The sequence below is a fragment of the Protopterus annectens genome, chromosome 7.part1, assembly GCF_019279795.1.
Source record: "Protopterus annectens isolate FY-2018-M chromosome 7.part1, PAN1.0, whole genome shotgun sequence".
NCBI lineage: Eukaryota > Metazoa > Chordata > Ceratodontiformes > Protopteridae > Protopterus > Protopterus annectens.
In genome coordinates this window covers 339,856,057-339,870,244 of record NC_056740.1, presented here as the reverse complement: position 1 = coordinate 339,870,244, position 14,188 = coordinate 339,856,057, and the positions used below count along the sequence as shown (strand labels likewise).

Genomic DNA, 14,188 nt, shown 5'->3' with positions numbered 1-14,188 from the left:
TTTTCTCTATTAAGTAACCATTATACCTTTTCAAATTTTGGGGGCTTAGCCAAATACTGCAGAGTGCAGTATTGTGTTCAGTAATGGATCATATCTGTGAGATGTAAGGTCACACTTTGGTTCTCCCTCTCTTTGGAGTGATCAGACATGCCCTTCAGAGTTAGATAGACTACAGAATGTGCTTTTTTTTAATTTGATAGATCTGTAGCTGTCAGGGTTTAGATAGCACTGGGTTCCAAGATGGCAGCAGAAGTTAAAGTGACTAAAATTAGAGGTCTCAGCAGTGAACAGATTAAATCAGCAAAAAGAAAAAGTGAAGTGAAAGGAAGTGAAACTGTGAAAACCTAGAAGGACAATTCAGTCACTAGTCTAGAGAGAAAGATCAACCAAAATGCATTTTGAGATTTTCAAGGTAAGTGAGTCCCGTTTCGGAAGGCAGCAGGAAAGAGCACATGATTTAACCAGGCATTCATTGGAGGTCATGCATATGCAAACTGCCGAAAAGGAGATGAAAGAAAGAAACACGGTGAAACAGCAATTAAAGTGTAAATAAATGGCACAAAAAAACTGCTAAACTCAAGAATAGGTCATGAAGAGACAACATGAGGTTTACAGCAGAATCAGCACAAACTGAAGGGAAAGATTTTATATATATATATGAAAATATCAGCACATTGACTAGTCATTGATGATATTGAAAGAGAGAGTATTGAGCAAATATTCCAAAAGCGAGACTGAGAAAGTAGTCCAGACCTGTACAGATTAAACTGCAAATGTCAGCTAAAGGAGGGAAAACTATTTCTATACTGTGAAGGAAGGAATTAGTCTTAAAGGCTTGGAGAGTCAAGGGTTTACATGAGTAATGATATTTCATTACAAGCATGAACTAACAAGAGTAACAGGTGCATAGGTGTGTACTAGGCTAATGACCACAAAGGCCTTTTAAGCCTAGCCAGGCATCCCAGATGTCTGATAGGTTCTGGTACTCTTGATAAGTGTAAGCAGGAGCTTGGGAGATGAAACATTTAAAAACAGAGACCTGAGAGATGAACCATTTACAGGCTGCCTGTGTCCATTAGAGACATAAGTGTCAAGTCAGGGATGAACTTCCCCTCCAGTTGTCCAGGTTACATGTTATTTGGGGTAGGAAAGAGCTCTGCTTCACATGGATGGGGAGCCTGTTCCACATAAGGGGTAGTCTCTGGGATACATACCTGTCTCGCCAGCAGGTCCTATTTATCTCACAGGCAAGGTTTAAGTCTTTAGAATGGGTAATTCTGGTGCTGTTTGTTTTGCGGATATGCAGGAGGTCCATCAGGGTGGAGTCTGACAAGCCTTTTATGCCAGGAATAGATCTCTCAACAGCCTGTGGGAGAGAGAATATAGGGATATAGGACCTTGAGTTGCTCTGCATTGGACATGTTACTTACACCCTGTATTCTTTTGTGAAACCTCTGTGGACATTCCAGTTGTTGGATGCGACTGGTTAAGTACGTACTAAAGGGGGCAGTGTACTTAATGATAGAGCTGATGGTTGATGAACAGTGACCTCCTTGGACCTAGATGCCGTCCGTATCTTTGCTTATAGGTTGTGCAACATAGAATGATTTCCTCACTACTGTAGACATGGGATGGTCAAAGGCTAGATTACTGTTTGTGTGCCCCCAGGTTCCTGACTACTGTGTCAGCTCTTAGGGGTATGTTGTCAGTATTGTAATTACCAGGGGTTGATGACTTCCTGAAGGATACTTTTATGCATTTCTTGGCATTTAGTTTTAGTCTGTGGCTCTGAAACCAGTTTTTTTATCTGTATCAGCCCTTCCTGGAGAACATGTGTCAGGGGGGATTCTGTGACTGCTCCTAATTTGCAATCATCTGCAAATTTAGTCAGCCAGAGGCCCTTGAAGTCGGCCTTAACTTCAGAGAAGTAAATGCCAAAAAGGGGTAGTCCCGGGACCGATCCCTGACAGAATCCGCTTGTGATTCACCTCTTTGCAGAGGTGGAGTTCCCAATTCTACCTTCCTGGGTTCTGTCTGTGAGACATCTGGCTACCCACTGGGTGACAGAAGGGTTTATACATAACCTCCTGAGTTTGTCAACAATGCCAAGTGGAATGTTGTGTCAGATGCCTTGGCCAGGTCAAGGTAGGCAGTGTGAATCATTTTGACAATATCCATTGCTTTGTTGATTTTCTCAAAGAAGTCTACAAGGTTGAGTAGGCATGACCTGACCTTGATGAAACCCAACTGGTTGATTACAGTGTCTGGAGGTTTCTTATGTCATCATTGAACATTTCCATGATTCTTTCAATGAGTCTTATGGGTCTTATAGTTTCCAGGGTCTGTAAATGGCCCACCTTTATGCAGAGGGATGACTGCTTCTGTTCTCCGTTCATGAGACGCAAAGCCTGTTTGGAGGCTACATTTAAACAGCAACTCCAGAGGGCCTGATAGATAATGTTTCATGCTATTTAGAGACTGTGGCACAGGAAAATGTTCTGTAACTTTCTGTAGCATGCCCACAAGAAATGGAAAACAAAGAATGAGCCCTCAGTTTAGAAGAAAATGATCTAAGAGAAAGGTTGCGTGATTTAATAGAGATGGTCAGACATATTATGATCAATGAAAGAAACAGACTACAGAAAGTCAATAAATTCCAAAAAGTTAGAAGTTTGAGAACACAAATTAACACAGAAGTGAAGACTGTTCATAGAGATTCATGTGATATAACAGAAGTAAATAGGATATATTACTGTGCAGTTAAATTAATGCACAGGGTAGTAAGGGAAAGGAAGGGGAGAAATCAAATGCTATCATGGAAGTAGCGAACTGAGAAAACTATAAAGCAAGTAAGTCAAGAAGTGTCACTGTTAGAGTACAGAAGAGGGAATAGCTAAAAAAAAAACTCAGACTTGATGAAAGCAATGCGCAGTATCAGAACAGAACAGGATCTTTTATTCACTAGTGCAAATAATAAAGTAATAAACTAAAAATATTAGCATAGGCAGAAAAACTTAGAAGATATGCAGATAAATATAAAGGAAAAGTACAAAATAAGAAATTGTGTGGCGATCCTCTGTTTTTAAATAGTTATTCAAACTTATAGAAGACCACAAACTCCAAGCCAGTCACGGTGCAATTCAGTAGTGTTTTAATAAAACAAGTCCACAACAGATACTCTGTTAAAGGTGAATTCAGCTGAGGTGCTAGAGAAATACGTGTTGTGGACTTGTTTTATTAAAACACTACTGAATTGCACCGTGACTGGCTTGGAGTTTGTGGTCTTCTATTTTTGCATATCGAGAGAGGTGGTTCATCTAGTTATTCAAACTTGTTCAGAATGTTTAATGCTAAAGTTGAAAAAAAAATGGAATATACTTACTTTTCATTGATAGACCCAGACTTCCACAGTGGAGGTTTTAGAAACATTATATTGTAAATATAAATCGAACATTGAACTATGAAAGCAATATGAACAGTAAATGGGAGAGGAAGATAGTGGCAGGATACATGAGGAATGCCTGGCACAGGGACAACTGGAAATGAAAAGGTGGTTATTAGACTTGCACCTTGGAATATTATTGAGCTGGAATAGGAGACAAAAAGACAAAATGTCCTAACTTTCATAAGAAACGCTAACATAGGCATAGTATTGCTACAAGAAATGCATCTCCATAAGACAGGGCATGAGAATTTATAAAAGAAAGTAGAGGCACATGTTATTATGCAGGCGTGGGAACAGAAAGAAAATGGAAAATACGGATCTTGATTAAAATGAGGTTCAAATTCCATGTCGATGAGGAAAAACATAATAGGCGTGGGAGTTTCTTTTTGTATATACTTAGAAGGGTTTGCCAAGGAATGAAAATAACCTTGGCATGGATAAATCTTCCTCTGAGGGCAACTATAGGGGAGATAAAGCAAATTATGGGTGAGTTTATGGATTTCAGAGTGGAATATCTATACCAAGAAGGGATTGGAAGTTGATAATATTGGGGATGCATTGGCGCTCGAGAGGGAAACTTACAAAGGAAGAAAAATTCTTGTGAAAATATATGCAGATGTTTGGACTAACTGATCTAATAATAGGAAAGCAGAAGCTTAGAAAAGAGTAACTTTTACTCAGGTGCTGTAGCACATGCATGAGATTGGATAGAATGTATTTTCATAAGGATGGAATATGTATATTTAATAGAAGAAGTAGAGAAACACCCAGTAATATCAGAACATGCCCCTGTGCAGGGTAACTTTAAGGCTCAGGAGAAATTCTCCTTTGAGACTCACTGGCAACTCCTGAGCTAATCCCTTGTGAATGCAAAAACTTTTGGTGAATGGTTGAATGGTACCCTAAAAACAATTGTATCCTTCATAACTGTTGTTAAAGTGCAGTTTAAAATATACATAAGTAACATTAATTACCTTTAGTTTTGAGTCAGGAGCCGCGGTGGTGCAGCGGTAGCATTGTTGCCTCACAGTAAGAGGTTCTCCCGTTTGATTCTCGGCTGGAGTGCCTTCTATGTGGAGTCTGCATGTCCTCTCCGTGGTTGGATGGGCGTTCAAAACACATGCGTAAATGTGCGTGCCTTCGTTGAAGGTTGGACATTGAGCTGGCACCTCGGCGTTCGTTAAAATCTACTGCCAATCACTAGTGGACCGGAGTTCCGCTGTGGCGACACCTAACCAGGAAAAGCCGAAAGCCAAACAACAACCTTTAGTCTTTAGTCAAGAATAACTCTTCAGGATGTGCAAAGCATTTTCTTTTTATTTAAATCCACATACGTCAGTGCTGGGAGACTATCTTCGCAGTTTAAAAATCAGTCTCACCAAGCGGCAAATATGCACAGTTTTTATTTCCTTTTCTTATCAGTATCATGCATGCAGAATACTGACGTTGACAAATAGGGTCTCTGCAGACCCTCACGCGTCTCGCTCAGTGCTGCATGTGAACACTCTCAAAAATCATGTTTTTAGTAACAATAATGTTTTAGGAAAAACACAAGCCATCTGGCTTGGTAATCAGTCTTGTTTTCCAACCTTGTATATTTCAGTACCAGTAGCATTCTAACTCCCCAACATTCCTTGCAACTACCCATCCCAGCCTGGGAAGGTCAGAGCTTACATAAAACAAAATCTCTTTCACATTGTGTACTTTCCTCTCTTCCTGGGTTTTCCAGACTCTCTAGACCATAGTATATCCCTTAACCCCTTCCGTACTTTTCCCCTTCAGTCATCTGTTTGTACACTTTACAGCTTAATATTAGAATGCAGTTGTGAAAACACTTAGAACTACAATAAGTATTTGTGGTTTGCATAATTCTGCATCTGTGCTACATATTTTTTAACATGAACAAATATTAACTAATTCATCAAACATAATTGTGAAGAAATTATAAGTTAATATGCATTTTGTGTAGCATAATCATGAGAGATGCATTTTTCTCTAACACTATGGAATCAGAAAATTTGGAAGAATTATGGGAAGTCAATGAAGGGGCATTAAAATGATCAGATTACAGTAAAAGCTAATGAAATTTGGTGTGACAGTTATGATAAATATTAAAAAAGCTTTAAAGATCAAGTGCAAATGCTTTTTGACTATCTCTTTTTGTTATAATTATATCCTCATCTTGTAAAGTATTTCTTTTTCTAAAATGTGTAGTTTTTACTTTAGTTCTTTCAGTGGACCTATATTTATTAAGGTTAATAAATCAGTGTTTCTGTTTGCTGAGTAACTGATTGTACTTACTTTGTAAGAAAATTTGTTGTAGACTGCAGAAAATATACCATCTACAAACTGTTTCTTCCCATTACTGCACCATCTGAAGGTATGGCTGGATGACATGAAATCAGGAAGCAATTGGATAGTTGCTCAGCATACAGTAAACAGAAACACTGGTTTATTAAATTTAATACATTCTAAAAACTGCCATTTCTAAAAACCAAAACTATTGGCACAGAAATTAAGGAGGTAGAAAGTAGAAAGAATGATACCCATACTACGTGACCTTGATACACGAATCCCAGACACTGACATGGGGAAACTCATGGCACTCTTTAAAACCTATTGCAATACCATATGCTAGTTATCCGCATCTTGAAGCTAGGGACACAGGAATGGTAGACTGTACCAGTTAGACCCTCCCAGACTATCAGAAATTGAATGCAAGCCACCACACAATCCAGCATTCTGATCCTGGGAGACTCCATTGGGAGACGCACTGATGCCCCTCACTACAGGGGCTAGGATCTGCCACATTACGCAGACATTCAGGTCATTGGACCACAAGTACCAGTGTGACTCAGTCATAGTCCACTCAGAATATGTGTGTCAGGCTGGTATTATCCTAGCATTGAGTAGCATTTTATCTTCTCCAAGGATGATGCCACAGTACAATCAGAAGATGACTGACTTTAATAATTGGCTTAGTTTCTGGTGTCATTCTAAGGGGGGGGTGCAGTATTTGCCAGCATGGAAGGAGATTGTCAACAGACATTGCTGCTTTGCTATGGATAGTTGCACCTCTTTTCTCTAGGCTTTCAAATATTAACTAAAACATTGTCTTCCCCATAGAGCTTTTTTTGGCAATGCCAAACTGAAAGTACTTCTGACATAGCAAATCAAACAAAGAAAATCATACGGTATTACTGCTCAGTGCTAGGAGTCTAAACAAAAAACTCCACTCCTAGAAGCTCTCTTCATCCTAGAGAATGCTGACGTCTGTGTGGTCACCGAGACATGGTTTAAAGCCATGGAGAGCACACCAACAGTGCAAGGTTATAATACCCTCCACTCATTTAGACCAGCTACTACACAGACAAGTAGCAAAGCTGGAGGTGTCTCGATTTACATCAAAAATAAGTATACCTCATGGCTGATCAAACACGACAATGCACTTGAGCATCTTCATGTTCAAATCACCATAGGCAAAATCCAATATCACTTCCTTGCAAGCTATTGGTCCCCCCTCTGCAACCCACGAAACCTATACCATGTATTTAAACTTATTGGAAATATTCACCATCCAACCCAATACTATACTCATGGGCGACTTTAATTACCTTACTATTAACTGGGATTCCTATATGACACCAAACATGCAGGCACAGAGATTCCTGGATTTTGTAAACACAAACTCCCTGGACCAGACTGTCAATACACCAGCCAGGGGTGCAACCATAGTGGACATGGTCCTCATTAGTATGGGAGAGTGTTGCCCACCCCCAATTGTAATGTCTTCCCTGGTGAGGTCAGACCACAAAATGATCTCCTTTGAAGTAAAAATAAAACCTAGACTCCCAGCTAAGTCTGGAATACTCAGGAACTTCCTGCTATTAAGTGATAATAAGCTGACAAAATTTCAGGACCCCGTGAACCCCGAGAACACTGCTGCCTATGCAGAACTGTTCACAGAGGCTGTATACAAGCATGTATGTAGCTGCATAGAGGCAGCTGTACCCAAAAGAAAGAAGTACAATACTTACTCGAAAAACAAGCCACTCTAGTGGAATCACAAAATCAATAGGCTGTATAACAGAAGGAAGAAAAATCATGGCAAAACTTAGGAGGTGCAGCATCCCACAGGATAAAAGCACTCTCATCAAACTAAACAAACAACTCAGAGGACAAATAAAGTCTACCAAAGCTAAATTTTGAGGTAGTTTTAGCCTCCCAGGCCAAGGACACCCACAAGACATTCTTTAGCGTGTGTCTGCAACCTCAAAGGCAATTCACAGTTATGTTCAGAGCTCATTGTAAATGGAATCACGTATACTGAGCCAAAAGATAAAGCAAACTGTGTGTAATCCCATCATATTCACACTATATGTCTGTTTATAACTTAGCTAGTTTCTAAGTACACTAAATATATATATCATTACTCTTGTTAATGTCATGAATATTACTAAATTTATAAGAATTTTTATTTGTGCACGTTTATGAAAATACTTATGTAAGCTTTTTTATATGTTCAAAATTGTCAACACTTATTTTTCTGTAAACATTGTAACTGTGGAGCCTTTCTCCCCAGGCCTCCACTGAAAAAGGGTCTGCTTAGACCCAGTCGGACTTTCCTGGTAAACAAATGGAAAATAAATAAATAAAAATAAATAAAATAAGTACTGGATGATATATTCATCTTCAACTTTACCCCCTCCCCCCCAACCTTCTCTCAGGAAATACCATCAAATATAACTCCCCCTGCTATCACTAGGGAACATGTTCTTAATGCTCTCTCTAAGGACAAGAACACTGCATCAATGGGTCCATACAGTATCCCAGGATGCCTTCTAAATAGTATGAAAAATGACCTATCAGGACTACTGAAATTGCTATTTTACTGTAGCCTCCAAGCAGGCGTCATACCTCATGAATGGAGAACAGCAACAGTCATCCCTCTCCACAAAGGTGGGCCATCTACAGACCCTGAAAACTACAGGCCAATAAGTTTCACTAGTCTTGTATGTAAAGCCATTAAAAGAATTACCATGTAAATGATCAATAGTGTTATAGTAAACCTTCAGACACTGGACCCAACCCAGTTTAGTTTCGTCAAAGGCAGGTCATGCCTACTCAAACTGGTGGACTTCTTGGAGGTCACCAAAGCAATGGATGAGGACAAAATTGTTCTTACTGCCTACCTTGTCCCAGCCAAGGCATTTGACACAATACGCCACTCATGCATTGTTGACAAACTCAAGAGGTTCGGTACAAACCCATATGTCGTCTGGTGGATAGCCAACTGGTTCACAGACAGGACCCAAGTAGTTAGACTTTGGGAGTCCACCTCTACAAAGAGGCCAGTCACAAGTGCAATCCCTCAGGGACCGGTCCCTGAACCACTAATTTTTGGCATTTACTTCCCTGAAGTCAAGGCCAATGTCACTGGTTTCTGGCTGACTAAATTTGTAGATGATTGCAAATTAAGAGCTGTCATTGAAATCCACACTGGCGCAAATGTTCTACAGGAAGGGCTGACACAGACAAACAACTGGTGTCAGAGCTATGGACTAAAACTAAATACCAAGAAATGCAGAATAGTATCCTTCAGGAAGTCATCCATCCCTGGTAACTGCCATATTGACAACACCCTTTAGAGCTGACCCAATAGTCAGGGACTTAGGGACACACACAGACAGTAATCTAGCCTCTGACCATCCTGTGTCTACAGTAGTGAAGAAATCATTCGATGTTGCTCAACTTGTAAACAAAGGTATGGAATCTAAACCCAAGGATGTCATTGTTCCACTGTATTTGGCATTCATCAGACCTGTCATTTAGTACAGTGCCCCCTTTTGTATGTACCTAACCAGGCATATCCAATAATTGGAATGTCCACAGATGTTCCTTACTAAAAGAATACAGGTCATAAGTAAAATGGCCATATCCCTGTATTCTGTCTCCTGCAGGCTTTTGAGGGGAGATCTATACTTGGCATACAGGGCGTTGTCAGACCCACTTTGCTGGATCTCCTGCATAGGCACAAAACAAGCAGCACCAGAATTTCCCCTTCTAAACACTTGAAGCTTGCTTGTGATATAAATAGGACCTGCTGGAGAGACAGGTATGTATCCCAGAGGATACCCTGTCTCTGGAACAGGCTTTCCATCCACGTGAAGCAGACTTCCTCCCTAACCTAATTCAAGTGTAACTTGGGCAATTGGATGGGGAACAGGAAATTCATCTCTGGTTTGGCACCTATGTCTCTTAACAGACACAGGCAACCTGTAAATGGTTCATCTCCCAGGCCTCTGCTTGTAAATGTTTCATCTCCCAAGCACCTGCTTACACTTATCAAGGGTACCAGAACTTGTCAGTGATTTGGGATGCATGACTAGGCTTAAAAAGGCCATTGTGGTCATTGGCCTAGTAAACACTGTGATGATATGAGGAAGTGCCATCTGTGCCAGGTAGAGCAATGCAGTGCATGTGCAACATATGCCAGCATAACTAGCTGGAGTTTTGTAAAGACTTTTATGTCATTTGACTATCTCACTGATTTGTTCAGATGCTTGCGTTAAAAATGCATCAACAGTAGGTCCTGCTGGACCAAAAAGAGATATACATGTATGTCAGACAGTATTATTATAACTGATTAAATGTATATGTTTTAGTTGAAAATTCTGGAAGGGAAGAGGTTAATCTCAGTCCAGTGAATTTTGAAAAGTAGGTTCAAAATGAAATGGATTGGTTTAGGCCATAAAGATTTTATTTTGCAGATCTGATTGCAGCCAGAGACAAAAATGTCTGGGAAAACCAGGACTAGTAGTTTTACTGTATTGTCCTTAGGGGTGAACTGATTGCTAGTCTGGAAGGGTGGAAGTTTTTGAAATTGTTTTATAGCTTTCAGACACTGCAACAGATCTTAGAAAATCTCTGGGTGTGTATTGTACCAAAGTCTGGTGAGCATATGTGATGCCATTCTATAACCAGAACTGAAATGATTTCTTAGATATTAGTGAGCGATGTGCTGGAACTCTTGCAGCAGCACTTTGCTTTTCTGAACTTGACAGGAAATATCTCGCACAGATATAGCACACAAACTCACACCTTATCTTGCCTTGCAGTAGTAAGCAACTCAACACTCATCATCTTGTCTTGCTGCAGTAAGTAACTTAAACTAGGGAAGAGTAATTCTTTAGTCAGTCAGGAAAATATAGTGAGTGTAATTAAGCATTGTTTTTCTGCATCTGTGTGACTCTCTCCAACTGTGTTATTTTTTATGTCTTCTGTGATTGAAACTCTGGTGTTTATTGTAACTAAATATTCAGTATTCTCATGTTTTCTATTTTATTATTATTAAATATTTCTATACTTTTCATTGTGGCTGGTCTTTTAGAAAATATTTTTAACATCTTAAGAGTACTTGCACTTATTTTAGTGACACAGTGGCTGCTCCTGAAAGTCTTGCTGGATTGGTCAAATTCTACCATTTTTATTAGTATTAATATTATTCAGTGTAACTGGGTACCTTTATAAGAGCCATAGAGTAGCTGACTGGTGGTAGCGTAATTACCTTATAGTCTGGACAGAGTGGGCACAGCTGGTAAATCTGTGCCAGCCTTTCCCAGGTGAGTGTGCGTATGTGTGTGAAAATCAAATTTGCAAGTGCAAGAGTCAGCTACTTGGATCAGGAACACAAAGCTCCGAAGTGGTCAGTGTGGAGTCTTGTTTGGGGCCCTGAGAGAGAGAGGGAGCCCAGCCCCAGGTCTGGAGTGTGCTCCCTGTGTGCTCTTAAGGGAAATTGTGCTTGGTGCAGAGAGCTGCATTTGAAAATACGGTGTGTATCCATTTTTGTTCCTAGTGGCCATCCCTCACCAGTGTTAATGGTGAGGATTGAGGCTCCTTTGTTACTGGCCTGGAGTAGGGACCGCCACAAACAGCTATGAGCCTATGAACGTACAAGAGATTAAGGAAGCGATTATGTGCCAAGCCACAGGGAAATTCCCAGGAATAGATGATGGGTTCCCCATAGAACTGTAAAACTTTGGAAACTAGTGGAAAAAGGAGTAACTATAATTTAAGTAAAACTGTTAAAACAAAATTCTAGTGTGAAGCAACATCCCCAAGATCATGGAATATGACACTATTGGTAGTAATCCCTTAAGAGGGAAAAGACTCTTTAGATATATGAGCTTATAGGCCTGTTTCAGTTTTAGCATATGATTACAAATTAGTTACAACAGTATTAGCCAGGATAGATTGTTCTGTCTTATAAATTTAGATCATTGTGGATTTATTGAAGGAAGGTATATTTTTGATAATATCATTATAACATTAATGATACAGCACAATGCAGAAATTTACAACTATAGGTTAATGATGATTGGATTGGATGCAGAGAAAGCATTTGACTGACAATGAGTTAGATTTTTTTACAAGCAGCCATGCAGGCTTGTGGATTTTCACAGAACTGGATAGATGTAATTTATGGGCTCTACAGAGAGGTGGGGCCAAATTTAAAATGTGAAGATAAATTATCCTGGAAAATTGATATACCAAGAGGCACAAGACATGGGTGCTCCTTGTCTTCCTTGTTATTTTCTTTGTATTTGGAGCTACGAGCTAAAGAAGTAAGGACATGTAGGATAGCAGGGTATAAACAAGGAAAAACAGAAATAAAGATTGCATTGTTCGTGCACAGCATTGTACTATAACTTACCTACAAATGGACTTGTAGACCCTTTTAACTTTATTAAAAATCTATGGCAGATTAACAGGTTACAAAAGAAATGAAGGGAAAACGAAGGCAATAACTTTAAGTTATATACCCATGCTTGTAATGGTGCAACAGTATCCTTTTCTTTGGGGCATTCTCAGATGAGATAATTAGGAGGGTGGTTAAAACAAACCACTCATGAAGCAGCAGTAGAAACATGGAAAGAAACAACACAGAAGATCATTCATATAATAAGAAAGTGGAAGACAAAGTTTATGGAAATGGATGATAAAGTTCATGGCATTAAAATGTTTTTGACCCCACTCCTGATTAATACCAGTTAGGCTTTTTGTTTCAGTCCTCATAAGGAAGTGTGGATTAAGTTGACTGATATATAATTAGAAAAAGTCAGTCAAAGTTGGATCTACCCACATACTCATGTCATTAAATTACTCTGCATTTTCAATGACTGTGTGCTGTATTAAATATTCACCTTTCAATTTAAGTCTTCCAAATCTCATTTACTCGCTTTTTTTATTTATTTATTAGTATATTATTCTTCTGTGCCCAAATGTCAATTTCGTCAAGTTCTTTTGCAGATGTGTTCTATCTGTAACACATGTTGTCAAGTTTACCCAATTTCAGGTCACCTGCATACAGACTGTAGAACACCTTGGATGAAAATATAGATATGAAAGCTACAGTCTAAACAGGTATAGGCCTAGGCCAGAGCTCTATGGGGCACCCTGTAACCATGAATATCACCTGTCCAATTGCTGTACGATACTTGTATGTCCTATTTGTAAACAATGCAGCTGTCCATTTTATCAAGAGTACAACAGTACCTAATTGCTCTAATTTATTGATCAGTGTTTTGTGTATGACCCTGTCAAATGCTAAGTCAAACCTTTAAATTATACCACAACACAATTTTTCATTCATAGTTGTTATATTTTTATAGAATATCATGTTACAGGTGGTAATATATCTATTTTCAACATATGCATGCTGATGCATGGTTTCAAGTCCCAACATTTTCATTGCCAACAATAACTTATCCAGTATTACAGTCTCCATTATTTTCCAAAACATGGAAATAAACTTAAGTGTCTGTATGACTCTGGGTTTGGCCTACTCCCCTTTCCCATAAAGAGAGGTCAAACAAGTGCATGTCTACTCTCTTGAGGAATCTCCACATATTTCTCTGACCTAGTAAATAATAGATATTTGGCACTGCAAGTTTATGCTGAAGTTCTCAGGTCATTAGTACTAATTCCATCTCCTCCCTGTGCTTTGTTTGGATCCAGTTTGAATAGTTCTTTTTCAATGTAATATAATTTGATTTCAGTATGTGAGGTTACCTGGATATCACTAGGACAGTTTACCCCCCCCCCCCTTTGTGGAGCCAAACTCATGTGCATAAGGTTTTGTAAATATATCTGTAATCTGTTGAGTTTGAGAATAAATTTTAGAATCTACACACAGTTTATCTATTTGTATGTCTTTGCTCCTTCCACATCTTATGCATCTATGCAATGGCTTCCTATTATGCTTGATATCTTTATATACATTTTCTTCAATTTCTTCTTGAACTTGCCTCACACTGTGTTTAATTTGTCTGTCCGGTTTATGCCTGTCCAGCTTATTTCAATTTTCAAAGTTGTAGTTGAACCTGTTTTCCATTTTTTATATTTTTTTGTCTCTCACCTTAATCAAGTTTCTTATTCTTATGGAAATATATCCTACTGCTGATGTGTGCTGCCCTAGATCCTGATATTAAACATTTTTGTTTTTTCATTCAAACATTTTCTCTTTCAAAATTTTCCACATTCCTTCAGCTGTTTTTCCACTGAACGCATCACTCCATTTAGTTTTACTTAGTGACTGTTTTGCATCCATATAATCTGTTATTAATCTATTGTACAGTGGTTTAGATTTCATTGTTGCAGAATTATCCAGTAACAAGTTAACCTTTAAAACCCAATGATCACTGCACATCAGTTGTGGTAAAACTTGACATGAAGTAACAGTAG

At 38.9% G+C, this 14,188-nt stretch overlaps 1 protein-coding gene across 2 annotated transcripts in view; it reads left to right on the top strand.

Moving 5' to 3' along the window:
- The window catches only part of APPL1 (adaptor protein, phosphotyrosine interacting with PH domain and leucine zipper 1), a 1,282,591-nt gene that overhangs the window by 297,542 nt on the left and 970,861 nt on the right, over positions 1 to 14,188 (top strand). The window lies entirely within an intron of this gene.